Here is a 27,927-nt window from a genome sequence, read left to right as displayed (position 1 = left end):
AGTCTTCTCCAGTGATGAAGCTGGCTGAGGGCCCTGATGTACACCAAAGTGCTGCGCTCTTAGTGCTGCAGTCTTTAAAATCGGGGTCTTGGACTACCTTCTCTCCCTGCCCAGACGCCTGCAGCAGGTTCAGGGCACCCAGAAAGCAGCTCATCATCTACTCCAACTCCCTGACCAATTCAGCCCTGAACAAAAGTTAAAGCACGGCATTAAGGGCATTATCCAAATGCCTCTTCAACACTGACGGCCATGGGACATCGACCACCTCTCCAGGAAGACTGTTCCAGCGTTCGACCGCCACAGGTAGCCCCATTCCCTACAACCCTTCCAGCCCTGCCACCCAGACAGTTCTTCACCCAACCTACCGTGGACCTGCTCATCTCACCGTTGGACAACTTGCCCAGAACCATGCTCTGAGGGATGGCATCAACAGCCTTCCTAAAACCCACAAAAAATATATCCATCACCTTCCCTTCATCCAGCAAGGAGGCAAAATGACAGAATGTATAAGCTCACTGAAACCTCAAAACCTGCAAGATGGAAATAAAGAATTCTGAGATAAGAATCCACATTACTCTCTCTGTGATACACTTTCTCCTCACTCCTCCTGACTTCAAGAGAAGCAACACTTTGTCTTCTTTTCATGTCCTTTATTACTGCCTACATTCACTTTCACTCAACTCCTACCACTAAAATCTCTAGCTAAGTAACTTTTCTATACAGACAAGTTACCAGTCATAGACAAAGGGGTTTTCCCCCCAGAAAGAAGCAAAGACTGTATCCATGCAAATAAATGTGATCATTTTCAGGAGACATTTACAATTAACATCATTATTTTCACTCATACTGACAGAAACAGACGGCACACATTGGACGTGTCACTTTTACATATATTTTAGAGATGCGGGACGAGAACGGTGCTTCTCTTTTCCAGCATTATACTACCCCTATTCTTCCACTCCATTATCCTTGTTTTCAATTATTTAGACATTTCCTGTTTTGATGTCTCACAAACGACGACCAGCACAACTTGGATCAGTTTTTTTTTCTTCCAAGGAAACAACACACAGCAGAATTCAACTGAGAAGAGTTAACAGAAGGGATTTAAAAAAAAAAAAAAAGGCTTACTCAAAGGGCTCAGCAAAATTGAAAGTGAAAGTGTCATATGGAGGCAATTTTAGGAAAAGGCAACACTCTTTTAGTTCAAAATATCAGAGAAACCGCATTTGCATCAAGCAACTCTGCACAAAAAGCAATATTGTGTCACGATTGCTGTTGGCACCTATTGAAAACCTACAACACTCAGTACCTGTCTCTCTGACAACACTAAATACTGCCCAAGTGTTCCCACCAGAAACAGCTTTCCTCTAAAGGTTAAAAATAATACTCTGATTATATTATTTTCTTTTCAACGAGAAAAATAGGATGTCACGGCCAAGATGTTCAAGGTTTCTATCTGCTTACACTCTCCGTCAGGCTGTAGGAACACACTACGGGGCACAGGAAAAACAGAATGCCTTACAAGATCAGACCTTAACATGGAAACTGGCATTATAATCCCAACAGTCAAATAGTTAAATTACACTCTAGCCAACACCTGGGACAGTATATGCAAGTAACTATAAAGATCGCTTGGGTACACCCCAGACACAAAGTCTAACACACTGAGAACAGCTGTTACAAGCCTGTATTAACTTGCAGGAGCATTAGCAGAATTCTCTCACCGGGTTTTCTGACAGTCCCACCGTAAATCCAGATTAAGAGCCAACACAGAGAAACCCAACTTCTCTGAAGATGACGCAATGCTGAATCTAAAACACGGGGAAAAAAAAACAACAAACACCACACCAGAAAACCAAAAACCAGCAAAAAACACCTCCCAAGCTACAGACTGCCTCCAAAGCTCACCGGGACACATTTTTTTCTACTCTTCTCTACTATAAAGGAACCAAAACCATTCCGCTGACACACTCTCTCCCTCTCCTCTTACTAGAACTGAAAAAGCTAACTCTCACAAAATCCACTTGGAGTGAACACATCACTAGTGACCTCCTCAGAGTTACTGCTCCCTTTCCTGAAGGGCATTTAAATCCTTTCCCAGTTGCACTCATTCTCTCTCCAGGTGTAACACATCGGTCCCTCAGAAGCATTTCAAGCTTTCAAGGCTTTGAAGGAGGCACGTATTCTTTAAAAAGCCTTATTCTTTAAAGTTAGGCTGAACTCTAATGACCTATTCAAAACAAGCGCTCCCCAGGAAATGTGAGGGAATATCAAAACAAAAAAAAATACCCCAAAACCCAGGGCATACATTTGGGGTCAGTTTCATTGACACGTGACACGGTAATTAACTTTCAGGTCACATTAGATCATGAAAAGGCACAAACACAGAACCATCCTTTACAGAATTAAAAGCAATTGCTTCAAATCAATATTGAAGTGGGCTGCGCCTGAGGAGTGCCCAGTACAGGGGGACCATCACCTCCCGAGTCCTACTCGCCACGCTGTTCCTCACACAGCCCAGGACGCTGGTGGCCTTCTTGGCCACCTGGCCACACTGCTGGCTCATCTTCAGCCAACAGTCCACCAACAGCCCCACGTCCTTTTCTGCCACTCAGCTCCAGCCACAAAGAGAGGCACTTGCCTTTCAGTGTCGGACAGCCAGCTGCCCAGCCGGCTGTAGAAGTTTCACCCCGTGGCTGAAGCCCGTTTGCCATCCCCCATAAACGTGGCCAACTGCCCAGCTTGGTTTCAGTGGGAAAAGGGGATGTGATGGCGATAGCAGCAATGGGCTATTCTGACAGGTCGGACGAGTCGGCATTGGTCTGGCTCTGCTTTGGGCACGGATCCAAATGTCCTAGGTCTGACAATGACCAGCCTTTCCACCTACACCACCGTAACATCCACTCCCTTGTTTTCCAAAGCCTCTCTTATTGCCAGGGCGGTCTGTCGGCACCGTCCATCCCAGCCCATGGCTCTGGTTACTCTTGGGCTTGCCTCCAGGCCGCACCTGCTGAAACCATCCCCTGTTCTCCCCCCAAAAGACGCTTTGTGTCCCTGCACCTACTCCCTGCGTGCTCTCATGGACAACAGCTCCAGTGCACAGAGGGCACAGCTAATAGGAATGGTCTCTGGGCTGCAGGGTTGGTTTCTGCCGTGGCCTGACAGAAGACTAACAGCACCAGGTTGCTCCTTGGCAGCCCAGTAGCAAAGGAGCTGTGAGGGACGCCCAGCAGCTCTGCCCACTGCGTGGCCACTAAGGGAAGGGACAGACCACCGGGCCTCCTGGGCACAGGGACTGCCTTGGGGCCACCACCCCAAAGGACTTCCTCCAAAGGATGCTGGAGGCAGCGGCGGTTGCCACGGCTGCACATGGGGTGACCTGTCACTCCCATGTCACAATGCCACCACCCGGCAACGCAGCAGTCACAATAGCCCGGGGCAGGAGAAAAGGGGCATCCTCCCACGTACCGCTGCCACAGCTGGCCTGGGGGCAGCCTGAAGACATCGGAGAGCAAGTCCTTGAGGAGCCAGTGGAATCACTTGCAGAGCCTGACGGAGGAAGGTCAGAGGCCGGACCACGCTGATGGAGTCTCTCTGCCCCAAGGACAGATCCAGGCAGGGACACCTTCAAAGCTCATCTCACGCATGGACATCCTGCTTCAGCCTTTGGGAAGCCCCTCGGGAGAGGAGAAGAAACACCAACCCCTCGAGGTGCCTGAGCCTATCAGGCCTTTCAGATGGGCACCAGTGGTAAGACCAAGGCATTGCCTTCTTGAGCAGCACTGCAGAGCTCACCATCTTCCTCCCCTCTAGACCATGGGGTAGGAGCCTTAACAGGTGGGATGCAGAGAAGTTCCAAGGGATCTCAGGGCTTTGGAGCACCCACTGGTGCCCTGCCAGGCGCAGGAAGAATTCCTACCCCAAAGCTCAATTCAAGCCAGGGGCATGAGGCCATTCTCAGACACCTCTGAGATGGCTCCAGGTGGAGGAAGAAGAGGGCTGGGGCATCTCCTGGGAGGCAGGAGCAGCCTGTGGGACAAGGAGGCAGGTCTTGCTCACATGCTCAGGGAACAGCCGATCGCCAGATCTGGGGTCAGGAAGGAATTTTCCCCCGAGGAAAATTGGCACTGCTCCCCGGGGGTTTTTTGCCTTCCTCTGCAGCATCCAGCATGGCCCCTTCGGTCCATTTTGGCCACCAGGTGCCTGCTGCTCCTGCTCCACAAAGGTGCCCCACACCCAGGGGGAGGAAGCTTGCTAGACTCCCAGCCAGGGCACCAAGGGTGGCCCCTGGGGTTGCTTCTTGTCCTCCAGAGCGTTGAGCGCAGTCCCTTGTCACGGCTCCTCAGGGACATTTTGACTCGGTCCTTCCCTGCTGCTCTCGCACCTCCAGGGCACCCCTCCTGACCTGGCTCTCCCCGGCTCTCTTCTCCAGTGAAAGCTTGGAGCGGGAGCGAGCTCTGCTCTTCCCTTGGCTCCATGGCCACAGGGCTTCTTGCTTGGGAAAAAAGGCCTGTGCTCGGAAGGGCTCCGGCCTCGGGGCACCATCAGGAGCTGCCACCTTTCAGCTCTCCCGCTGCCCAACACAAGCACAGGGCAGGCACAAGAGCACTTTTCATGCCTCACAGCGGCGGGGCAACTTCTGGAAGGCAAAAGGAATGCCTGTCATTGCTTGTCATGTGGTACTTTTCCTCAAAATACCCCACGGTACCACACACCACCAGCACGTTTGCTGATGATAGGAAACTGGGAGGGTGACTGACACACCAGAAGGCTGGGCTGCCATTCAGTGAGACCTGCACAGGCTGGAGAACTGGGGGGAGAAGAACCTCATGAAATTCAACAAGACCAAAAGCGTAGGGTCCTGCACCTGGGGAGGAATAACCCCATGCACTGGTACAGGTTGGGGGCTCACCTGCTGGAGAGCAGATCTCTAGAGAGAGACCTGGTAGTGTCCTGGTGGACAACAGGGTGACCAGGAGCCAGTAATGGGCACTTGTGGCCAACAAGGCCAATGGCATCCTGCGGTGCATTCAAAAGAGCATGGCCAGCAGGTCGAGGGTGGTCATCCTCCTTCTCTACTCTGCCCTGGGGAGGCCACATCTGGAGAACTGGGTCCAGTTCTGGGCTCCCCAGTTCAAGAAAGACAGGAACTGCTGGAGAGAGTGTGCGGAGGCCTACAAAGATCATCAAGGGAATGGAGCACCTCTCTTATGAGGAAAGGCTCTTCGGAGAGACCTGGGTCTCTTTAGCCTGCAGAGGACTGAGAGGGGATCCCATCGATGCTTAGCAATATCTAAAGGGCAGGCGTCTGCAGGATGGCATCAAACTCTTCTCAGTGGTGCCCGGTCACAGGACAAGAGGCAACAGACACAACCTGGAACACAGGAAATTCAAGGACAGGAGGAAAAACTTCTTTCCTCCGAGGGCGGCAGAGCACTGCAACAGATTGCCCACACAGGCTCTGGAATCTCCTGCTCTGGAGGTATTCAAAACCCACCTGGACGCGTTCACGCGTTCCTCTACAGCATGCTCTGGGTCAACCTGCTTTGGCAAGGATTTCAGCTAGATCATCTCCAAAAGTCCCTTCCAAACCCTTCAATTCTCTCTTTTTGCGATTCTCTTCTTCGTCATCATTGTAGTCATCATCTTGAAGTTCAAGTATGCTATTAAGGGCATTGTCCCAATGCCTCTTAAATGCTGGCAGGCGTGGGGCAGTCCTGTAGAGCGTCTGCGGAAAATCCATGACTGGCCTGGATGGGATTATGTCTCCCAAGGATAGTACTATTTGCTGTGCGGTGACTCCTGGTGGAGCTCCATCACTGCTCTCAGGGATGCTCTAACGAGACACACGGGGAACGGATGAAGGTTGGAAATGGGTGATTTTGCACTGGACACTCCTGGGCTCTCCATAGGGCATCCACGTGCTCCTGACCTTTGGATCATACCATTTGGGATTCAGGTCTACAGATTGGGTGGCAAGACAGGGGAGAAGGCAAGGGAAAAGTCCAAGGGAAGGATTTAGCATCTTCTCTTTCTCATGAGTATCCCAGCACGCAGGAGACAGCACGCACGCTTCTGCGTTCCTCACAAACTAACCGAGTCCAAGGTGAGGACCGTACCTTCAGGGAAAGCCCATTCTCCAATTGTGCTCTGTGTTTGCACACCCCAGACAAGCTCCATCCAAACCTCTTGGGGAGTGCAATGCTCTGCAATAGAAGGGCCCTTTCACCAACACCAGAATTTCTCTTGATGTGACTATTTTAAGGAGGCTGCGGGGAGGCCAAAGTCACAGAAAGCAAGAGATGGGCACACCTGAGGTTCCTAATCTTTGGCAGGGGGCATGAAGGGCTGTCTTCCCTCACAGAGCCTCCCCAGAGCCCAACTGCAGAGAGGGAAGGGTGCACCAAGAGGATGAGAGAGGAAAGAAGGGTTCAGTCCTTGGGCCAGGGAGGGAGCACATTGTCTGGAACGAGACGTTAAACTAGGCTTAACAGGAACATTGGGAACTCTAGAGCTGCAGGTGTTCAGGAAAGAAGTGCAAGTCATCAGATCCCCTCCTGAACGAGCTGAAATACCAGGAGGGCTAAGGAGAGTCCTTCCTGGGAAGCAAAATCATAATGGTCCAAACAAGGTTGGTCAGCCATCTTTGTCACTTAGCTTTATTTTGGGGAATCGATATTCAGCTCCTGAGTAAGTCTTCTCCAGTGATGAAGCTGGCTGAGGGCCCTGATGTACACCAAAGTGCTGCGCTCTTAGTGCTGCAGTCTTTAAAATCGGGGTCTTGGACTACCTTCTCTCCCTGCCCAGACGCCTGCAGCAGGTTCAGGGCACCCAGAAAGCAGCTCATCATCTACTCCAACTCCCTGACCAATTCAGCCCTGAACAAAAGTTAAAGCACGGCATTAAGGGCATTATCCAAATGCCTCTTCAACACTGACGGCCATGGGACATCGACCACCTCTCCAGGAAGACTGTTCCAGCGTTCGACCGCCACAGGTAGCCCCATTCCCTACAACCCTTCCAGCCCTGCCACCCAGACAGTTCTTCACCCAACCTACCGTGGACCTGCTCATCTCACCGTTGGACAACTTGCCCAGAACCATGCTCTGAGGGATGGCATCAACAGCCTTCCTAAAACCCACAAAAAATATATCCATCACCTTCCCTTCATCCAGCAAGGAGGCAAAATGACAGAATGTATAAGCTCACTGAAACCTCAAAACCTGCAAGATGGAAATAAAGAATTCTGAGATAAGAATCCACATTACTCTCTCTGTGATACACTTTCTCCTCACTCCTCCTGACTTCAAGAGAAGCAACACTTTGTCTTCTTTTCATGTCCTTTATTACTGCCTACATTCACTTTCACTCAACTCCTACCACTAAAATCTCTAGCTAAGTAACTTTTCTATACAGACAAGTTACCAGTCATAGACAAAGGGGTTTTCCCCCCAGAAAGAAGCAAAGACTGTATCCATGCAAATAAATGTGATCATTTTCAGGAGACATTTACAATTAACATCATTATTTTCACTCATACTGACAGAAACAGACGGCACACATTGGACGTGTCACTTTTACATATATTTTAGAGATGCGGGACGAGAACGGTGCTTCTCTTTTCCAGCATTATACTACCCCTATTCTTCCACTCCATTATCCTTGTTTTCAATTATTTAGACATTTCCTGTTTTGATGTCTCACAAACGACGACCAGCACAACTTGGATCAGTTTTTTTTTCTTCCAAGGAAACAACACACAGCAGAATTCAACTGAGAAGAGTTAACAGAAGGGATTTAAAAAAAAAAAAAAGGCTTACTCAAAGGGCTCAGCAAAATTGAAAGTGAAAGTGTCATATGGAGGCAATTTTAGGAAAAGGCAACACTCTTTTAGTTCAAAATATCAGAGAAACCGCATTTGCATCAAGCAACTCTGCACAAAAAGCAATATTGTGTCACGATTGCTGTTGGCACCTATTGAAAACCTACAACACTCAGTACCTGTCTCTCTGACAACACTAAATACTGCCCAAGTGTTCCCACCAGAAACAGCTTTCCTCTAAAGGTTAAAAATAATACTCTGATTATATTATTTTCTTTTCAACGAGAAAAATAGGATGTCACGGCCAAGATGTTCAAGGTTTCTATCTGCTTACACTCTCCGTCAGGCTGTAGGAACACACTACGGGGCACAGGAAAAACAGAATGCCTTACAAGATCAGACCTTAACATGGAAACTGGCATTATAATCCCAACAGTCAAATAGTTAAATTACACTCTAGCCAACACCTGGGACAGTATATGCAAGTAACTATAAAGATCGCTTGGGTACACCCCAGACACAAAGTCTAACACACTGAGAACAGCTGTTACAAGCCTGTATTAACTTGCAGGAGCATTAGCAGAATTCTCTCACCGGGTTTTCTGACAGTCCCACCGTAAATCCAGATTAAGAGCCAACACAGAGAAACCCAACTTCTCTGAAGATGACGCAATGCTGAATCTAAAACACGGGGAAAAAAAAACAACAAACACCACACCAGAAAACCAAAAACCAGCAAAAAACACCTCCCAAGCTACAGACTGCCTCCAAAGCTCACCGGGACACATTTTTTTCTACTCTTCTCTACTATAAAGGAACCAAAACCATTCCGCTGACACACTCTCTCCCTCTCCTCTTACTAGAACTGAAAAAGCTAACTCTCACAAAATCCACTTGGAGTGAACACATCACTAGTGACCTCCTCAGAGTTACTGCTCCCTTTCCTGAAGGGCATTTAAATCCTTTCCCAGTTGCACTCATTCTCTCTCCAGGTGTAACACATCGGTCCCTCAGAAGCATTTCAAGCTTTCAAGGCTTTGAAGGAGGCACGTATTCTTTAAAAAGCCTTATTCTTTAAAGTTAGGCTGAACTCTAATGACCTATTCAAAACAAGCGCTCCCCAGGAAATGTGAGGGAATATCAAAACAAAAAAAAATACCCCAAAACCCAGGGCATACATTTGGGGTCAGTTTCATTGACACGTGACACGGTAATTAACTTTCAGGTCACATTAGATCATGAAAAGGCACAAACACAGAACCATCCTTTACAGAATTAAAAGCAATTGCTTCAAATCAATATTGAAGTGGGCTGCGCCTGAGGAGTGCCCAGTACAGGGGGACCATCACCTCCCGAGTCCTACTCGCCACGCTGTTCCTCACACAGCCCAGGACGCTGGTGGCCTTCTTGGCCACCTGGCCACACTGCTGGCTCATCTTCAGCCAACAGTCCACCAACAGCCCCACGTCCTTTTCTGCCACTCAGCTCCAGCCACAAAGAGAGGCACTTGCCTTTCAGTGTCGGACAGCCAGCTGCCCAGCCGGCTGTAGAAGTTTCACCCCGTGGCTGAAGCCCGTTTGCCATCCCCCATAAACGTGGCCAACTGCCCAGCTTGGTTTCAGTGGGAAAAGGGGATGTGATGGCGATAGCAGCAATGGGCTATTCTGACAGGTCGGACGAGTCGGCATTGGTCTGGCTCTGCTTTGGGCACGGATCCAAATGTCCTAGGTCTGACAATGACCAGCCTTTCCACCTACACCACCGTAACATCCACTCCCTTGTTTTCCAAAGCCTCTCTTATTGCCAGGGCGGTCTGTCGGCACCGTCCATCCCAGCCCATGGCTCTGGTTACTCTTGGGCTTGCCTCCAGGCCGCACCTGCTGAAACCATCCCCTGTTCTCCCCCCAAAAGACGCTTTGTGTCCCTGCACCTACTCCCTGCGTGCTCTCATGGACAACAGCTCCAGTGCACAGAGGGCACAGCTAATAGGAATGGTCTCTGGGCTGCAGGGTTGGTTTCTGCCGTGGCCTGACAGAAGACTAACAGCACCAGGTTGCTCCTTGGCAGCCCAGTAGCAAAGGAGCTGTGAGGGACGCCCAGCAGCTCTGCCCACTGCGTGGCCACTAAGGGAAGGGACAGACCACCGGGCCTCCTGGGCACAGGGACTGCCTTGGGGCCACCACCCCAAAGGACTTCCTCCAAAGGATGCTGGAGGCAGCGGCGGTTGCCACGGCTGCACATGGGGTGACCTGTCACTCCCATGTCACAATGCCACCACCCGGCAACGCAGCAGTCACAATAGCCCGGGGCAGGAGAAAAGGGGCATCCTCCCACGTACCGCTGCCACAGCTGGCCTGGGGGCAGCCTGAAGACATCGGAGAGCAAGTCCTTGAGGAGCCAGTGGAATCACTTGCAGAGCCTGACGGAGGAAGGTCAGAGGCCGGACCACGCTGATGGAGTCTCTCTGCCCCAAGGACAGATCCAGGCAGGGACACCTTCAAAGCTCATCTCACGCATGGACATCCTGCTTCAGCCTTTGGGAAGCCCCTCGGGAGAGGAGAAGAAACACCAACCCCTCGAGGTGCCTGAGCCTATCAGGCCTTTCAGATGGGCACCAGTGGTAAGACCAAGGCATTGCCTTCTTGAGCAGCACTGCAGAGCTCACCATCTTCCTCCCCTCTAGACCATGGCGTAGGAGCCTTAACAGGTGGGATGCAGAGAAGTTCCAAGGGATCTCAGGGCTTTGGAGCACCCACTGGTGCCCTGCCAGGCGCAGGAAGAATTCCTACCCCAAAGCTCAATTCAAGCCAGGGGCATGAGGCCATTCTCAGACACCTCTGAGATGGCTCCAGGTGGAGGAAGAAGAGGGCTGGGGCATCTCCTGGGAGGCAGGAGCAGCCTGTGGGACAAGGAGGCAGGTCTTGCTCACATGCTCAGGGAACAGCCGATCGCCAGATCTGGGGTCAGGAAGGAATTTTCCCCCGAGGAAAATTGGCACTGCTCCCCGGGGGTTTTTTGCCTTCCTCTGCAGCATCCAGCATGGCCCCTTCGGTCCATTTTGGCCACCAGGTGCCTGCTGCTCCTGCTCCACAAAGGTGCCCCACACCCAGGGGGAGGAAGCTTGCTAGACTCCCAGCCAGGGCACCAAGGGTGGCCCCTGGGGTTGCTTCTTGTCCTCCAGAGCGTTGAGCGCAGTCCCTTGTCACGGCTCCTCAGGGACATTTTGACTCGGTCCTTCCCTGCTGCTCTCGCACCTCCAGGGCACCCCTCCTGACCTGGCTCTCCCCGGCTCTCTTCTCCAGTGAAAGCTTGGAGCGGGAGCGAGCTCTGCTCTTCCCTTGGCTCCATGGCCACAGGGCTTCTTGCTTGGGAAAAAAGGCCTGTGCTCGGAAGGGCTCCGGCCTCGGGGCACCATCAGGAGCTGCCACCTTTCAGCTCTCCCGCTGCCCAACACAAGCACAGGGCAGGCACAAGAGCACTTTTCATGCCTCACAGCGGCGGGGCAACTTCTGGAAGGCAAAAGGAATGCCTGTCATTGCTTGTCATGTGGTACTTTTCCTCAAAATACCCCACGGTACCACACACCACCAGCACGTTTGCTGATGATAGGAAACTGGGAGGGTGACTGACACACCAGAAGGCTGGGCTGCCATTCAGTGAGACCTGCACAGGCTGGAGAACTGGGGGGAGAAGAACCTCATGAAATTCAACAAGACCAAAAGCGTAGGGTCCTGCACCTGGGGAGGAATAACCCCATGCACTGGTACAGGTTGGGGGCTCACCTGCTGGAGAGCAGATCTCTAGAGAGAGACCTGGTAGTGTCCTGGTGGACAACAGGGTGACCAGGAGCCAGTAATGGGCACTTGTGGCCAACAAGGCCAATGGCATCCTGCGGTGCATTCAAAAGAGCATGGCCAGCAGGTCGAGGGTGGTCATCCTCCTTCTCTACTCTGCCCTGGGGAGGCCACATCTGGAGAACTGGGTCCAGTTCTGGGCTCCCCAGTTCAAGAAAGACAGGAACTGCTGGAGAGAGTGTGCGGAGGCCTACAAAGATCATCAAGGGAATGGAGCACCTCTCTTATGAGGAAAGGCTCTTCGGAGAGACCTGGGTCTCTTTAGCCTGCAGAGGACTGAGAGGGGATCCCATCGATGCTTAGCAATATCTAAAGGGCAGGCGTCTGCAGGATGGCATCAAACTCTTCTCAGTGGTGCCCGGTCACAGGACAAGAGGCAACAGACACAACCTGGAACACAGGAAATTCAAGGACAGGAGGAAAAACTTCTTTCCTCCGAGGGCGGCAGAGCACTGCAACAGATTGCCCACACAGGCTCTGGAATCTCCTGCTCTGGAGGTATTCAAAACCCACCTGGACGCGTTCACGCGTTCCTCTACAGCATGCTCTGGGTCAACCTGCTTTGGCAAGGATTTCAGCTAGATCATCTCCAAAAGTCCCTTCCAAACCCTTCAATTCTCTCTTTTTGCGATTCTCTTCTTCGTCATCATTGTAGTCATCATCTTGAAGTTCAAGTATGCTATTAAGGGCATTGTCCCAATGCCTCTTAAATGCTGGCAGGCGTGGGGCAGTCCTGTAGAGCGTCTGCGGAAAATCCATGACTGGCCTGGATGGGATTATGTCTCCCAAGGATAGTACTATTTGCTGTGCGGTGACTCCTGGTGGAGCTCCATCACTGCTCTCAGGGATGCTCTAACGAGACACACGGGGAACGGATGAAGGTTGGAAATGGGTGATTTTGCACTGGACACTCCTGGGCTCTCCATAGGGCATCCACGTGCTCCTGACCTTTGGATCATACCATTTGGGATTCAGGTCTACAGATTGGGTGGCAAGACAGGGGAGAAGGCAAGGGAAAAGTCCAAGGGAAGGATTTAGCATCTTCTCTTTCTCATGAGTATCCCAGCACGCAGGAGACAGCACGCACGCTTCTGCGTTCCTCACAAACTAACCGAGTCCAAGGTGAGGACCGTACCTTCAGGGAAAGCCCATTCTCCAATTGTGCTCTGTGTTTGCACACCCCAGACAAGCTCCATCCAAACCTCTTGGGGAGTGCAATGCTCTGCAATAGAAGGGCCCTTTCACCAACACCAGAATTTCTCTTGATGTGACTATTTTAAGGAGGCTGCGGGGAGGCCAAAGTCACAGAAAGCAAGAGATGGGCACACCTGAGGTTCCTAATCTTTGGCAGGGGGCATGAAGGGCTGTCTTCCCTCACAGAGCCTCCCCAGAGCCCAACTGCAGAGAGGGAAGGGTGCACCAAGAGGATGAGAGAGGAAAGAAGGGTTCAGTCCTTGGGCCAGGGAGGGAGCACATTGTCTGGAACGAGACGTTAAACTAGGCTTAACAGGAACATTGGGAACTCTAGAGCTGCAGGTGTTCAGGAAAGAAGTGCAAGTCATCAGATCCCCTCCTGAACGAGCTGAAATACCAGGAGGGCTAAGGAGAGTCCTTCCTGGGAAGCAAAATCATAATGGTCCAAACAAGGTTGGTCAGCCATCTTTGTCACTTAGCTTTATTTTGGGGAATCGATATTCAGCTCCTGAGTAAGTCTTCTCCAGTGATGAAGCTGGCTGAGGGCCCTGATGTACACCAAAGTGCTGCGCTCTTAGTGCTGCAGTCTTTAAAATCGGGGTCTTGGACTACCTTCTCTCCCTGCCCAGACGCCTGCAGCAGGTTCAGGGCACCCAGAAAGCAGCTCATCATCTACTCCAACTCCCTGACCAATTCAGCCCTGAACAAAAGTTAAAGCACGGCATTAAGGGCATTATCCAAATGCCTCTTCAACACTGACGGCCATGGGACATCGACCACCTCTCCAGGAAGACTGTTCCAGCGTTCGACCGCCACAGGTAGCCCCATTCCCTACAACCCTTCCAGCCCTGCCACCCAGACAGTTCTTCACCCAACCTACCGTGGACCTGCTCATCTCACCGTTGGACAACTTGCCCAGAACCATGCTCTGAGGGATGGCATCAACAGCCTTCCTAAAACCCACAAAAAATATATCCATCACCTTCCCTTCATCCAGCAAGGAGGCAAAATGACAGAATGTATAAGCTCACTGAAACCTCAAAACCTGCAAGATGGAAATAAAGAATTCTGAGATAAGAATCCACATTACTCTCTCTGTGATACACTTTCTCCTCACTCCTCCTGACTTCAAGAGAAGCAACACTTTGTCTTCTTTTCATGTCCTTTATTACTGCCTACATTCACTTTCACTCAACTCCTACCACTAAAATCTCTAGCTAAGTAACTTTTCTATACAGACAAGTTACCAGTCATAGACAAAGGGGTTTTCCCCCCAGAAAGAAGCAAAGACTGTATCCATGCAAATAAATGTGATCATTTTCAGGAGACATTTACAATTAACATCATTATTTTCACTCATACTGACAGAAACAGATGGCACACATTGGACGTGTCACTTTTACATATATTTTAGAGATGCGGGACGAGAACGGTGCTTCTCTTTTCCAGCATTATACTACCCCTATTCTTCCACTCCATTATCCTTGTTTTCAATTATTTAGACATTTCCTGTTTTGATGTCTCACAAACGACGACCAGCACAACTTGGATCAGTTTTTTTTTCTTCCAAGGAAACAACACACAGCAGAATTCAACTGAGAAGAGTTAACAGAAGGGATTTAAAAAAAAAAAAAAAGGCTTACTCAAAGGGCTCAGCAAAATTGAAAGTGAAAGTGTCATATGGAGGCAATTTTAGGAAAAGGCAACACTCTTTTAGTTCAAAATATCAGAGAAACCGCATTTGCATCAAGCAACTCTGCACAAAAAGCAATATTGTGTCACGATTGCTGTTGGCACCTATTGAAAACCTACAACACTCAGTACCTGTCTCTCTGACAACACTAAATACTGCCCAAGTGTTCCCACCAGAAACAGCTTTCCTCTAAAGGTTAAAAATAATACTCTGATTATATTATTTTCTTTTCAACGAGAAAAATAGGATGTCACGGCCAAGATGTTCAAGGTTTCTATCTGCTTACACTCTCCGTCAGGCTGTAGGAACACACTACGGGGCACAGGAAAAACAGAATGCCTTACAAGATCAGACCTTAACATGGAAACTGGCATTATAATCCCAACAGTCAAATAGTTAAATTACACTCTAGCCAACACCTGGGACAGTATATGCAAGTAACTATAAAGATCGCTTGGGTACACCCCAGACACAAAGTCTAACACACTGAGAACAGCTGTTACAAGCCTGTATTAACTTGCAGGAGCATTAGCAGAATTCTCTCACCGGGTTTTCTGACAGTCCCACCGTAAATCCAGATTAAGAGCCAACACAGAGAAACCCAACTTCTCTGAAGATGACGCAATGCTGAATCTAAAACACGGGGAAAAAAAAACAACAAACACCACACCAGAAAACCAAAAACCAGCAAAAAACACCTCCCAAGCTACAGACTGCCTCCAAAGCTCACCGGGACACATTTTTTTCTACTCTTCTCTACTATAAAGGAACCAAAACCATTCCGCTGACACACTCTCTCCCTCTCCTCTTACTAGAACTGAAAAAGCTAACTCTCACAAAATCCACTTGGAGTGAACACATCACTAGTGACCTCCTCAGAGTTACTGCTCCCTTTCCTGAAGGGCATTTAAATCCTTTCCCAGTTGCACTCATTCTCTCTCCAGGTGTAACACATCGGTCCCTCAGAAGCATTTCAAGCTTTCAAGGCTTTGAAGGAGGCACGTATTCTTTAAAAAGCCTTATTCTTTAAAGTTAGGCTGAACTCTAATGACCTATTCAAAACAAGCGCTCCCCAGGAAATGTGAGGGAATATCAAAACAAAAAAAAATACCCCAAAACCCAGGGCATACATTTGGGGTCAGTTTCATTGACACGTGACACGGTAATTAACTTTCAGGTCACATTAGATCATGAAAAGGCACAAACACAGAACCATCCTTTACAGAATTAAAAGCAATTGCTTCAAATCAATATTGAAGTGGGCTGCGCCTGAGGAGTGCCCAGTACAGGGGGACCATCACCTCCCGAGTCCTACTCGCCACGCTGTTCCTCACACAGCCCAGGACGCTGGTGGCCTTCTTGGCCACCTGGCCACACTGCTGGCTCATCTTCAGCCAACAGTCCACCAACAGCCCCACGTCCTTTTCTGCCACGCAGCTCCAGCCACAAAGAGAGGCACTTGCCTTTCAGTGTCGGACAGCCAGCTGCCCAGCCGGCTGTAGAAGTTTCACCCCGTGGCTGAAGCCCGTTTGCCATCCCCCATAAACGTGGCCAACTGCCCAGCTTGGTTTCAGTGGGAAAAGGGGATGTGATGGCGATAGCAGCAATGGGCTATTCTGACAGGTCGGACGAGTCGGCATTGGTCTGGCTCTGCTTTGGGCACGGATCCAAATGTCCTAGGTCTGACAATGACCAGCCTTTCCACCTACACCACCGTAACATCCACTCCCTTGTTTTCCAAAGCCTCTCTTATTGCCAGGGCGGTCTGTCGGCACCGTCCATCCCAGCCCATGGCTCTGGTTACTCTTGGGCTTGCCTCCAGGCCGCACCTGCTGAAACCATCCCCTGTTCTCCCCCCAAAAGACGCTTTGTGTCCCTGCACCTACTCCCTGTGTGCTCTCATGGACAACAGCTCCAGTGCACAGAGGGCACAGCTAATAGGAATGGTCTCTGGGCTGCAGGGTTGGTTTCTGCCGTGGCCTGACAGAAGACTAACAGCACCAGGTTGCTCCTTGGCAGCCCAGTAGCAAAGGAGCTGTGAGGGACGCCCAGCAGCTCTGCCCACTGCGTGGCCACTAAGGGAAGGGACAGACCACCGGGCCTCCTGGGCACAGGGACTGCCTTGGGGCCACCACCCCAAAGGACTTCCTCCAAAGGATGCTGGAGGCAGCGGCGGTTGCCACGGCTGCACATGGGGTGACCTGTCACCCCCATGTCACAATGCCACCGCCCGGCAACGCAGCAGTCACAATAGCCCGGGGCAGGAGAAAAGGGGCATCCTCCCACGTACCGCTGCCACAGCTGGCCTGGGGGCAGCCTGAAGACATCGGAGAGCAAGTCCTTGAGGAGCCAGTGGAATCACTTGCAGAGCCTGACGGAGGAAGGTCAGAGGCCGGACCACGCTGATGGAGTCTCTCTGCCCCAAGGACAGATCCAGGCAGGGACACCTTCAAAGCTCATCTCACGCATGGACATCCTGCTTCAGCCTTTGGGAAGCCCCTCAGGAGAGGAGAAGAAACACCAACCCCTCGAGGTGCCTGAGCCTATCAGGCCTTTCAGATGGGCACCAGTGGTAAGACCAAGGCATTGCCTTCTTGAGCAGCACTGCAGAGCTCACCATCTTCCTCCCCTCTAGACCATGGGGTAGGAGCCTTAACAGGTGGGATGCAGAGAAGTTCCAAGGGATCTCAGGGCTTTGGAGCACCCACTGGTGCCCTGCCAGGCGCAGGAAGAATTCCTACCCCAAAGCTCAATTCAAGCCAGGGGCATGTGACCATTCTCAGACACCTCTGAGATGGCTCCAGGTGGAGGAAGAAGAGGGCTGGGGCATCTCCTGGGAGGCAGGAGCAGCCTGTGGGACAAGGAGGCAGGTCTTGCTCACATGCTCAGGGAACAGCCGATCGCCAGATCTGGGGTCAGGAAGGAATTTTCCCCCGAGGAAAATTGGCACTGCTCCCCGGGGGTTTTTTGCCTTCCTCTGCAGCATCCAGCATGGCCCCTTCGGTCCATTTTGGCCACCAGGTGCCTGCTGCTCCTGCTCCACAAAGGTGCCCCACGCCCAGGGGGAGGAAGCTTGCTAGACTCCCAGCCAGGGCACCAAGGGTGGCCCCTGGGGTTGCTTCTTGTCCTCCAGAGCGTTGAGCGCAGTCCCTTGTCACGGCTCCTCAGGGACATTTTGACTCGGTCCTTCCCTGCTGCTCTCGCACCTCCAGGGCACCCCTCCTGACCTGGCTCTCCCCGGCTCTCTTCTCCAGTGAAAGCTTGGAGCGGGAGCGAGCTCTGCTCTTCCCTTGGCTCCATGGCCACAGGGCTTCTTGCTTGGGAAAAAAGGCCTGTGCTCGGAAGGGCTCCGGCCTCGGGGCACCATCAGGAGCTGCCACCTTTCAGCTCTCCCGCTGCCCAACACAAGCACAGGGCAGGCACAAGAGCACTTTTCATGCCTCACAGCGGCGGGGCAACTTCTGGAAGGCAAAAGGAATGCCTGTCATTGCTTGTCATGTGGTACTTTTCCTCAAAATACCCCACGGTACCACACACCACCAGCACGTTTGCTGATGATAGGAAACTGGGAGGGTGACTGACACACCAGAAGGCTGGGCTGCCATTCAGTGAGACCTGCACAGGCTGGAGAACTGGGGGGAGAAGAACCTCATGAAATTCAACAAGACCAAAAGCGTAGGGTCCTGCACCTGGGGAGGAATAACCCCATGCACTGGTACAGGTTGGGGGCTCACCTGCTGGAGAGCAGATCTCTAGAGAGAGACCTGGTAGTGTCCTGGTGGACAACAGGGTGACCAGGAGCCAGTAATGGGCACTTGTGGCCAACAAGGCCAATGGCATCCTGCGGTGCATTCAAAAGAGCATGGCCAGCAGGTCGAGGGTGGTCATCCTCCTTCTCTACTCTGCCCTGGGGAGGCCACATCTGGAGAACTGGGTCCAGTTCTGGGCTCCCCAGTTCAAGAAAGACAGGAACTGCTGGAGAGAGTGTGCGGAGGCCTACAAAGATCATCAAGGGAATGGAGCACCTCTCTTATGAGGAAAGGCTCTTCGGAGAGACCTGGGTCTCTTTAGCCTGCAGAGGACTGAGAGGGGATCCCATCGATGCTTAGCAATATCTAAAGGGCAGGCGTCCGCAGGATGGCATCAAACTCTTCTCAGTGGTGCCCGGTCACAGGACAAGAGGCAACAGACACAACCTGGAACACAGGAAATTCAAGGACAGGAGGAAAAACTTCTTTCCTCCGAGGGCGGCAGAGCACTGCAACAGATTGCCCACACAGGCTCTGGAATCTCCTGCTCTGGAGGTATTCAAAACCCACCTGGACGCGTTCACGCGTTCCTCTACAGCATGCTCTGGGTCAGCCTGCTTTGGCAAGGATTTCAGCTAGATCATCTCCAAAAGTCCCTTCCAAACCCTTCAATTCTCTCTTTTTGCGATTCTCTTCTTCGTCATCATTGTAGTCATCATCTTGAAGTTCAAGTATGCTATTAAGGGCATTGTCCCAATGCCTCTTAAATGCTGGCAGGCGTGGGGCAGTCCTGTAGAGCGTCTGCGGAAAATCCATGACTGGCCTGGATGGGATTATGTCTCCCAAGGATAGTACTATTTGCTGTGCGGTGACTCCTGGTGGAGCTCCATCACTGCTCTCAGGGATGCTCTAACGAGACACACGGGGAACGGATGAAGGCTGGAAATGGGTGATTTTGCACTGGACACTCCTGGGCTCTCCATAGGGCATCCACGTGCTCCTGACCTTTGGATCATACCATTTGGGATTCAGGTCTACAGATTGGGTGGCAAGACAGGGGAGAAGGCAAGGGAAAAGTCCAAGGGAAGGATTTAGCATCTTCTCTTTCTCATGAGTATCCCAGCACGCAGGAGACAGCACGCACGCTTCTGCGTTCCTCACAAACTAACCGAGTCCAAGGTGAGGACCGTACCTTCAGGGAAAGCCCATTCTCCAATTGTGCTCTGTGTTTGCACACCCCAGACAAGCTCCATCCAAACCTCTTGGGGAGTGCAATGCTCTGCAATAGAAGGGCCCTTTCACCAACACCAGAATTTCTCTTGATGTGACTATTTTAAGGAGGCTGCGGGGAGGCCAAAGTCACAGAAAGCAAGAGATGGGCACACCTGAGGTTCCTAATCTTTGGCAGGGGGCATGAAGGGCTGTCTTCCCTCACAGAGCCTCCCCAGAGCCCAACTGCAGAGAGGGAAGGGTGCACCAAGAGGATGAGAGAGGAAAGAAGGGTTCAGTCCTTGGGCCAGGGAGGGAGCACATTGTCTGGAATGAGACGTTAAACTAGGCTTAACAGGAACATTGGGAACTCTAGAGCTGCAGGTGTTCAGGAAAGAAGTGCAAGTCATCAGATCCCCTCCTGAACGAGCTGAAATACCAGGAGGGCTAAGGAGAGTCCTTCCTGGGAAGCAAAATCATAATGGTCCAAACAAGGTTGGTCAGCCATCTTTGTCACTTAGCTTTATTTTGGGGAATCGATATTCAGCTCCCGAGTAAGTCTTCTCCAGTGATGAAGCTGGCTGAGGGCCCTGATGTACACCAAAGTGCTGCGCTCTTAGTGCTGCAGTCTTTAAAATCGGGGTCTTGGACTACCTTCTCTCCCTGCCCAGACGCCTGCAGCAGGTTCAGGGCACCCAGAAAGCAGCTCATCATCTACTCCAACTCCCTGACCAATTCAGCCCTGAACAAAAGTTAAAGCACGGCATTAAGGGCATTATCCAAATGCCTCTTCAACACTGACGGCCATGGGACATCGACCACCTCTCCAGGAAGACTGTTCCAGCGTTCGACCGCCACAGGTAGCCCCATTCCCTACAACCCTTCCAGCCCTGCCACCCAGACAGTTCTTCACCCAACCTACCGTGGACCTGCTCATCTCACCGTTGGACAACTTGCCCAGAACCATGCTCTGAGGGATGGCATCAACAGCCTTCCTAAAACCCACAAAAAATATATCCATCACCTTCCCTTCATCCAGCAAGGAGGCAAAATGACAGAATGTATAAGCTCACTGAAACCTCAAAACCTGCAAGATGGAAATAAAGAATTCTGAGATAAGAATCCACATTACTCTCTCTGTGATACACTTTCTCCTCACTCCTCCTGACTTCAAGAGAAGCAACACTTTGTCTTCTTTTCATGTCCTTTATTACTGCCTACATTCACTTTCACTCAACTCCTACCACTAAAATCTCTAGCTAAGTAACTTTTCTATACAGACAAGTTACCAGTCATAGACAAAGGGGTTTTCCCCCCAGAAAGAAGCAAAGACTGTATCCATGCAAATAAATGTGATCATTTTCAGGAGACATTTACAATTAACATCATTATTTTCACTCATACTGACAGAAACAGACGGCACACATTGGACGTGTCACTTTTACATATATTTTAGAGATGCGGGACGAGAACGGTGCTTCTCTTTTCCAGCATTATACTACCCCTATTCTTCCACTCCATTATCCTTGTTTTCAATTATTTAGACATTTCCTGTTTTGATGTCTCACAAACGACGACCAGCACAACTTGGATCAGTTTTTTTTTCTTCCAAGGAAACAACACACAGCAGAATTCAACTGAGAAGAGTTAACAGAAGGGATTTAAAAAAAAAAAAAAGGCTTACTCAAAGGGCTCAGCAAAATTGAAAGTGAAAGTGTCATATGGAGGCAATTTTAGGAAAAGGCAACACTCTTTTAGTTCAAAATATCAGAGAAACCGCATTTGCATCAAGCAACTCTGCACAAAAAGCAATATTGTGTCACGATTGCTGTTGGCACCTATTGAAAACCTACAACACTCAGTACCTGTCTCTCTGACAACACTAAATACTGCCCAAGTGTTCCCACCAGAAACAGCTTTCCTCTAAAGGTTAAAAATAATACTCTGATTATATTATTTTCTTTTCAACGAGCAAAATAGGATGTCACGGCCAAGATGTTCAAGGTTTCTATCTGCTTACACTCTCCGTCAGGCTGTAGGAACACACTACGGGGCACAGGAAAAACAGAATGCCTTACAAGATCAGACCTTAACATGGAAACTGGCATTATAATCCCAACAGTCAAATAGTTAAATTACACTCTAGCCAACACCTGGGACAGAATATACAATTAGCTGTAAAGATTAACTGCTGGCTCACTTTCAGCCAACATTCCACCAAAACCCCAGGTCCTTTTCTGCCAAGCAGCTCCCGCCACTCTTCCCCAAGCCTATATATCTGTCTTTATCTGGCAGATATGGTCAATCAGCTCCACAATGCCTTCTCCAATGTTCACTTCAACAAAGATTTCATCTAGTTACACAGTTAAAGATGTACCTTATCCTACAGTCTACTCTCTAAACTGAGTTCCGAGCTAGATATTTACTGGAAAAAAAAAAAAAGGGAAGAAAAAAAAAAAGCATTTAAATAGTGCTGCATTCCAGAGGCACTACAGACTTTAATCCAAATAAGACAAAAAAGGGGCAGGGCAAGACTTACCAGCACACAGGTGAGAACTCCTTACAAAGAATTTGGCTTTACCCGAGTCTTGAGAACTAGAGTAGCTTTGGCTTCACCTGAATGTTCAGAACTAGAGTAGCTCTGCTTGACCCTGAAGTAGCTCTTCCCTATCCCTCAGGCCAAAAGAACATTTCTCATCCAACAAGCAAGAGGAAGACACAAAATACACTTGAGTACAGCTTCCAAATTCCTCCTATATTTATAATACACATCTGGTTTCATACCAATGAGCCCTGAAATAAGTTATCACCAAGATTTTGAAGGATACGCCACCAAGCAGAGGGCCAGGTGTCGGACAAAACCAAAGCAAGAGCAGCTATTAACTTGCCTTGGTTAGAAAGTGAGCAGAAACACAACTATCTGTGCTATTGCCAGCAAATTAACATTATTTTGTTTTGCCCCCTTCCTATTATTTCTTTCACAGGGGGTTCAAGTTTTATTTTCCTCAAAATGATTACAAAAGTCAACTCTAAACTCATGCAACTTGACAAAGAACTGTATCTGAAAAACATCTAGATAACTTCTCCCTGTAAAAAAAACCCACACTTTTTTTTTTACTTATTATTTTCCTTGAGAAAGATATTTCCCCAATTTCCTATGCTCTAATGGTGACCTAACAAAATTAAGAGGGCAGTTGCACACATCCCACATTCCTACTGAACATTGATTGTTCTCAGAAGATGCTGAAGAGTGCAAGACACAATTTGCAAGCCAAAAGGAGAAAGACAAAAAGTCAGTCAATGTTTTGGTTTGGGTCAGTGGGACATCTCAGGGAACAGCAACATCACCGTCCCCCATCCTGAGAGTGACTCACAGACTCAGAAAGTCAGATCAGAGTGCTCTAACCTTGGACTACTTTTTCCCTGCAGCTGAAGAAGCCCTGCTACTGAGCAGCATCCTGCAGAACGCTTCTGTCCTTTCCCAATCACTTCACTTCTTGTTCTACAAAGCTGAGAAAATGGCTAACAGCTTGTAAATTCAGCATTTTTCAGTACTTTTATTTCCATTGCCTCTTTCCGCCCTGGAATTCTTCTTAACAGCGTATCCCAGACTTTTTACTTCCAAAATGAACAAGTAAGACTTTGCGTCTGCGTATAAGGATCCTCAAACCAGACAAGGGAATCAGCACATGAAGGAATAGTTCTTTAGAGTTAAACTAAAGTGAATTTGGAAATATGCTCCATGCTGAATTCGTGACACACTTGAAGACACACTTACCAGAACTCAAAACGTGATGAGTTCAGCTTTTCTTTAATCAGGAGTGTGATCTTAAATAGGCAACTATGTTCTATTTTAAGAAAAATACTAAAAACTAACATATAAAAAGGATGTACCATAATACATTACAAAAATATGCCTCAGATTTCAGCTGCGCTCAAGATATTTAACCACCTCGAACTACAAAACTGAAGTGTGTGCATATTATCACTATTAAGTCCTCAGAACGTACAAGAAACAAGTCTCTCAGTTACAGAATTGAGGACACATCATCCCATTTGAGACCAGTACATTCCAACTGATAGTATTTGCTTATTTAATTAGCAAAACTCAGTTTTCTTTTCTGAAAAAAAAAAAAAAAAAAAAATCACCTCTTTTTTGGTTTATATGTTCTAGACAAGTTTTGCCAAGGACCTGAAACTACATCAGGATTTTAAGGTCAAATGCAATCGGCTCCCCACAGTTATATTAATACATGTATACAGTATTTTTGTATGTTTTATGTATATGTACACACACTGGTAACATTGCAATAGCTGCATGCAAAAAAAAAAAAAACCCCAACAAAAACAACAAACAAAAAAAAAGGGGGAAAAAGAAGCAGCCATTGATATCTTGCAAAAGCAGGGAGGGAGGATTAAAAAGGGAGTGGTACAAAGATAGGAAAAAAGACAATTAAAAAACCTTCAGTAAATCTGCTCTTAACTCTTATCACCTGCTCTCCAGAGCTTTGTAGCTGACCCCAAAGCAGCTCACAGAAATAAAAGATTTCACTTCAACTAAGCAACAAAGGCTTATAATCCATTCAGTTTCCCCAGAGTTAAAACAACTGTAGGCCAAATAAATATGCTTTTGATACCTAAAAGGTATATTTTGTCACGTCAGCATTTCTCTAAACACAAAGTAAAATTCTTTAAAGAGACCAAACATCTTACTGATTGCCTCAAACATCAAGCAGGATACTGGTGTATTACATAGGATACTCACACACATTTGTTTGTTTTGTCCAATTCAACAACAAACATATGCCCCAGGGCTGCCAGCCAGATACTACTTGGACAAGAAAAGCTCTTCTTTTGCTAGCACAGAATTGCAGGACTCTTCCTGAAATATGCCGGTCATTTTATGTATTAGTGGGAAATATTCAGGATTCCGTCACCCCCTCCAAAAGTATTCAACAAAATGGTGCGATAGCTTTCTCCAGGCAAACTCAAGCCCTGGAAAATCTTCAGAGCTCTTAAGAAATACAGGATTTTAAGAAACTGACATCCATTTCAGAATACAAGAGAAACTTTTGTAAGATTTTTCACTCTTAACTCTGACTTTATAGCTCTTGAAGATGCTTCAAAACAAAAGGAAGTATCAGGGTTTACATATTATCTCCATTTTTCTCCTTACAAGGCTTAAAGAACATTGTAAGAAAACAATTCCCTGGTCCCAGCAGCAGCAAATTCTAGCAAAGATCTACATCTGAACCTTCAGCATAAAATACGTATTCTAACACACCTCCACATAATTAATCTAGTTTTTCTGTCAGTGCTAGATAGAAATTAACTCCTGATGTCTGAAGTGATGCTGTTTCAGGACTTCAGCTGATGACTGAGTAGGTGATCTTAACACAAAACGTGTGATGTCATTACAAGATAACCGTTTGCTTCAAGATTTTTTTTTTTCAGCCCTTCATTTTTCATCTTACTCCTAGCTGAATTTAACACAGCGAGGCGGAGAGGTAATACACAAGTTGTCTTTTAGCACCATCACTAGGGATTTCAAATTAAGAGCAGATTTTTAGTAGATAAGAGTTAAATTAGAGAACATTTAACAAGCAACACATCTGTGGTCCTTTAAAGTGCTTCAGTTTAGTCGCTGAATGCTGCTGGCTAACCATGCCAAATCACAGCTTCTACTGTCACAAGTGCAATGTACCATTACCATGTCACCAATCTCTTCTGAAAAAGCACTGATTAAATACTGTGCTTGCTGACTCAATTCACCGAATGAAATCCATCACTCCCGCTTACTAGAAATGAGGTTTGGCCCTGTAAAACATTTCAACAAAAGCGGTTATTAAAACAGAAGTTTGACTAGTATGGACTGACGAAGTTTAAAATGGTAAAGTCTTACTACATCCTTTCATGAGAATGAAGGCCTAGAACGATTGTGCTAAACTCATTTGGAAGAACTCAGGGCTAAACACTGGAGAATTTATGAAAACTAGAATGCTTCATGTCAAGAAACCCACATTCTAGCCCAAACGCACCAAAAAGAACGCCTAATCCATCCCAAATAAAGAGTTTAGTAATTCACAAATTCAGCATCATTAAAAATGGCAAATATTTCTTTCTCAACATACCAAAGCTGTAAAGAACAACGTTCCTCTTGAAAAAGACTAACATGCAAATAACAGAAAAATACAAAAATTAAAAATGTGCCATAACAAGAGGACCACTGGTACATTCTACCCAAAGTATCTGGCCCTGAACACCATCAACAAACAAACAAAAACCCACTCACTCTGCATCTGGCCTACTTAAAACTGTAAAGATGACAAAAAACATCTACTAAAAGCAATAACTCTAACGGCTTATAAATAGAAATGAGCCTTCTCACCATGTTGGATTGACTCACGGTCCCCCAAAACACTAGGATTTCCAGAACAAAATGACAGCTGCCACAGCAATTAACGCTCAACACAATCCTACATCACATTATAAAAGCCAAGATGACAATAATGACGCATAATAAAATGGACTGGCAACACTCTGCAGAAATACCGCGATGGCCTTAACACCTTTAAGCACACTAACATTTTGTTTAAAAAACACAACCACCTCTTTCTTCAAGTTTAGTATTCGTGGCGAGTATTTTCCATGTTAAAGTCAATCGCTGTATCTACTTAAAACTGACTACCACGAAATTGGGAACAGACTCAAAAGTAAGCACCTCGTCAATGAGTAACTTTAACTGCTAGCGTAGATCAAACTGTTGTAAGCTTAACCAGCTCGCTCTGCGGGCATAACCCTGAAGATATATGCAAAAAAACCCCGTTACGTTTCAAGAACGAACGATCCACTTTTAATACGGATGCTGAAATCGGGCAGTGCCTCTCCGAAGCTGCCTCAATTCAGTCCGATGCTAAAATTAAACCCCGGCGTAACCGTTTTCCTGTGGTGGAGACCAGAGGTTTGCAGGCCCTGGTTTGCTCACAGCGTTATCGGCAGGACAAACAGGTCACCCTACCTCCGGGTGAAGATGTGTTTGCCGAACCAGGGTCTCAAAAAGATGGGAAAAACATCACCCACACACAGACAGACACCCACCCACACACCCCAGCCCTCAGGTCCGACAGCAGCAGGAGAGGCGCCAGCCAGGCAGGAGGGGCAGCACACGCAGCCCCGCCACCGAGCATCCCCCGAGCCTCTGAGGGAAGGGGCGGAGAGGGGACCCCCGCCCCGCGACATGTGACCTCCTTTTTCTTCTTCTTCTTCCTCCTCGTCCTCTCCCCACCCCAGCAAGACAGCGGGCGCCTAACGAGGGCCGGGGGCACAAAGCCGCTCCTGAGGGAGCGGGCCCCCTCTTCCCCCTCCTCCCGGGAGAGCGGCGACACCGGGGCAGGGGAAGGGAAGGGAAGGGAAGGGGAAGGGAAGGGGAAGGGAAGGGGAAGGGAAGGGGAAGGGAAGGGGAAGGGAAGGGGAAGGGAAGGGGAAGGGAAGGGGAAGGGAAGGGGAAGGGAAGGGGAAGGGAAGGGGAAGGGAAGGGGAAGGGAAGGGAAGGGAAGGGCGCGGCGCAATGGCTTGCGGCGGGGCCGCGCGCTGCCACACAGACATACAGAGACACCCCACCCCACCCCTCCACACACAGCCCCCCCACCCCACCCCCGTACACACACACACACACACACACCTCCGCCCCACACACCCCCCCCCCGGCCGCCCGGGCCGCTCTCGCGCCGCTCCCCTCAGCCGCGGCCTCCTCGCCGGGGCGGCGGCGACCCCCGCCGGAGGCGCGGCCAGGCCGCTCCTCCGCCCGCAACGCGCCCCACGTCCCTCCCGGCGTCTTTCCCATCTCCGCCCCGTCCACCTTCCCCTCACTCCCCGCTGAGGGGCGGCGGCAGCGACGTTTTACCTCGGAGGCGCCGCTCCGGCCCGAGGAAGAGGGCCCGCAGCGCGTCCAGCCACCGCCGCAGGCCCCGGGGACTGGCGGGGCGGGGCCCGGCACGGGAGGGGGCGGGGCCCGGCGCCGGGGGCGGGACTCAGCCCCCTCCCCCCCCCCCCGCCAGCGTCCCCTCCGTGACGCGCCGGCCTGTAGTTTTAAACTTAATTAAGCGTGAGGGAGGTGCCGCGGTGGCATCGGGGAGGGGGGTGTCTCGGTAGTCCCTCGCCGGTGTCACTGGCCAGGCTGGCCGTGGCGGGAGGGCTCAGGGGACAAGCAGCGAGCGCTGGGGACCGAGGCCCCGACACGTAGCCCTTGTGGGGGGCTCTTCTCGTTAAATGCGAACGCCCCCGAATGGAGACGATGCAATCACAACGAGCAGCGAGGCTGGTTATCTGTCGTTGGCCTACATTCCATTTAAGCTCCTGTGGCCTGTCGTAGCAGAGTCCTGTTGTTTACAGAGGTAAGCAGCAGGA

At 49.4% G+C, this 27,927-nt stretch overlaps 1 protein-coding gene across 2 annotated transcripts in view; it reads right to left on the bottom strand.

Moving 5' to 3' along the window:
• The window catches only part of STARD3NL (STARD3 N-terminal like), a 100,307-nt gene extending 72,810 nt beyond the window's left edge, over window positions 1–27,497 (bottom strand). The window contains exon 1 of one of the 2 annotated variants that reach the window (XM_074150722.1): window positions 27,425–27,497. The gene's annotated coding sequence lies outside the window, so the exon portion shown is untranslated. The remainder of the gene's footprint in view (window positions 1–27,424) is intronic. The other variant, XM_074150721.1, reaches the window with a different exon arrangement.
• Window positions 27,498–27,927: the final 430 nt, after the last annotated feature.

The sequence above is a fragment of the Numenius arquata genome, chromosome 7, assembly GCF_964106895.1.
Source record: "Numenius arquata chromosome 7, bNumArq3.hap1.1, whole genome shotgun sequence".
Classification (NCBI taxonomy): Eukaryota; Metazoa; Chordata; class Aves; order Charadriiformes; family Scolopacidae; genus Numenius; species Numenius arquata.
This window is presented reverse-complemented; position numbering and strand designations above follow the sequence as displayed.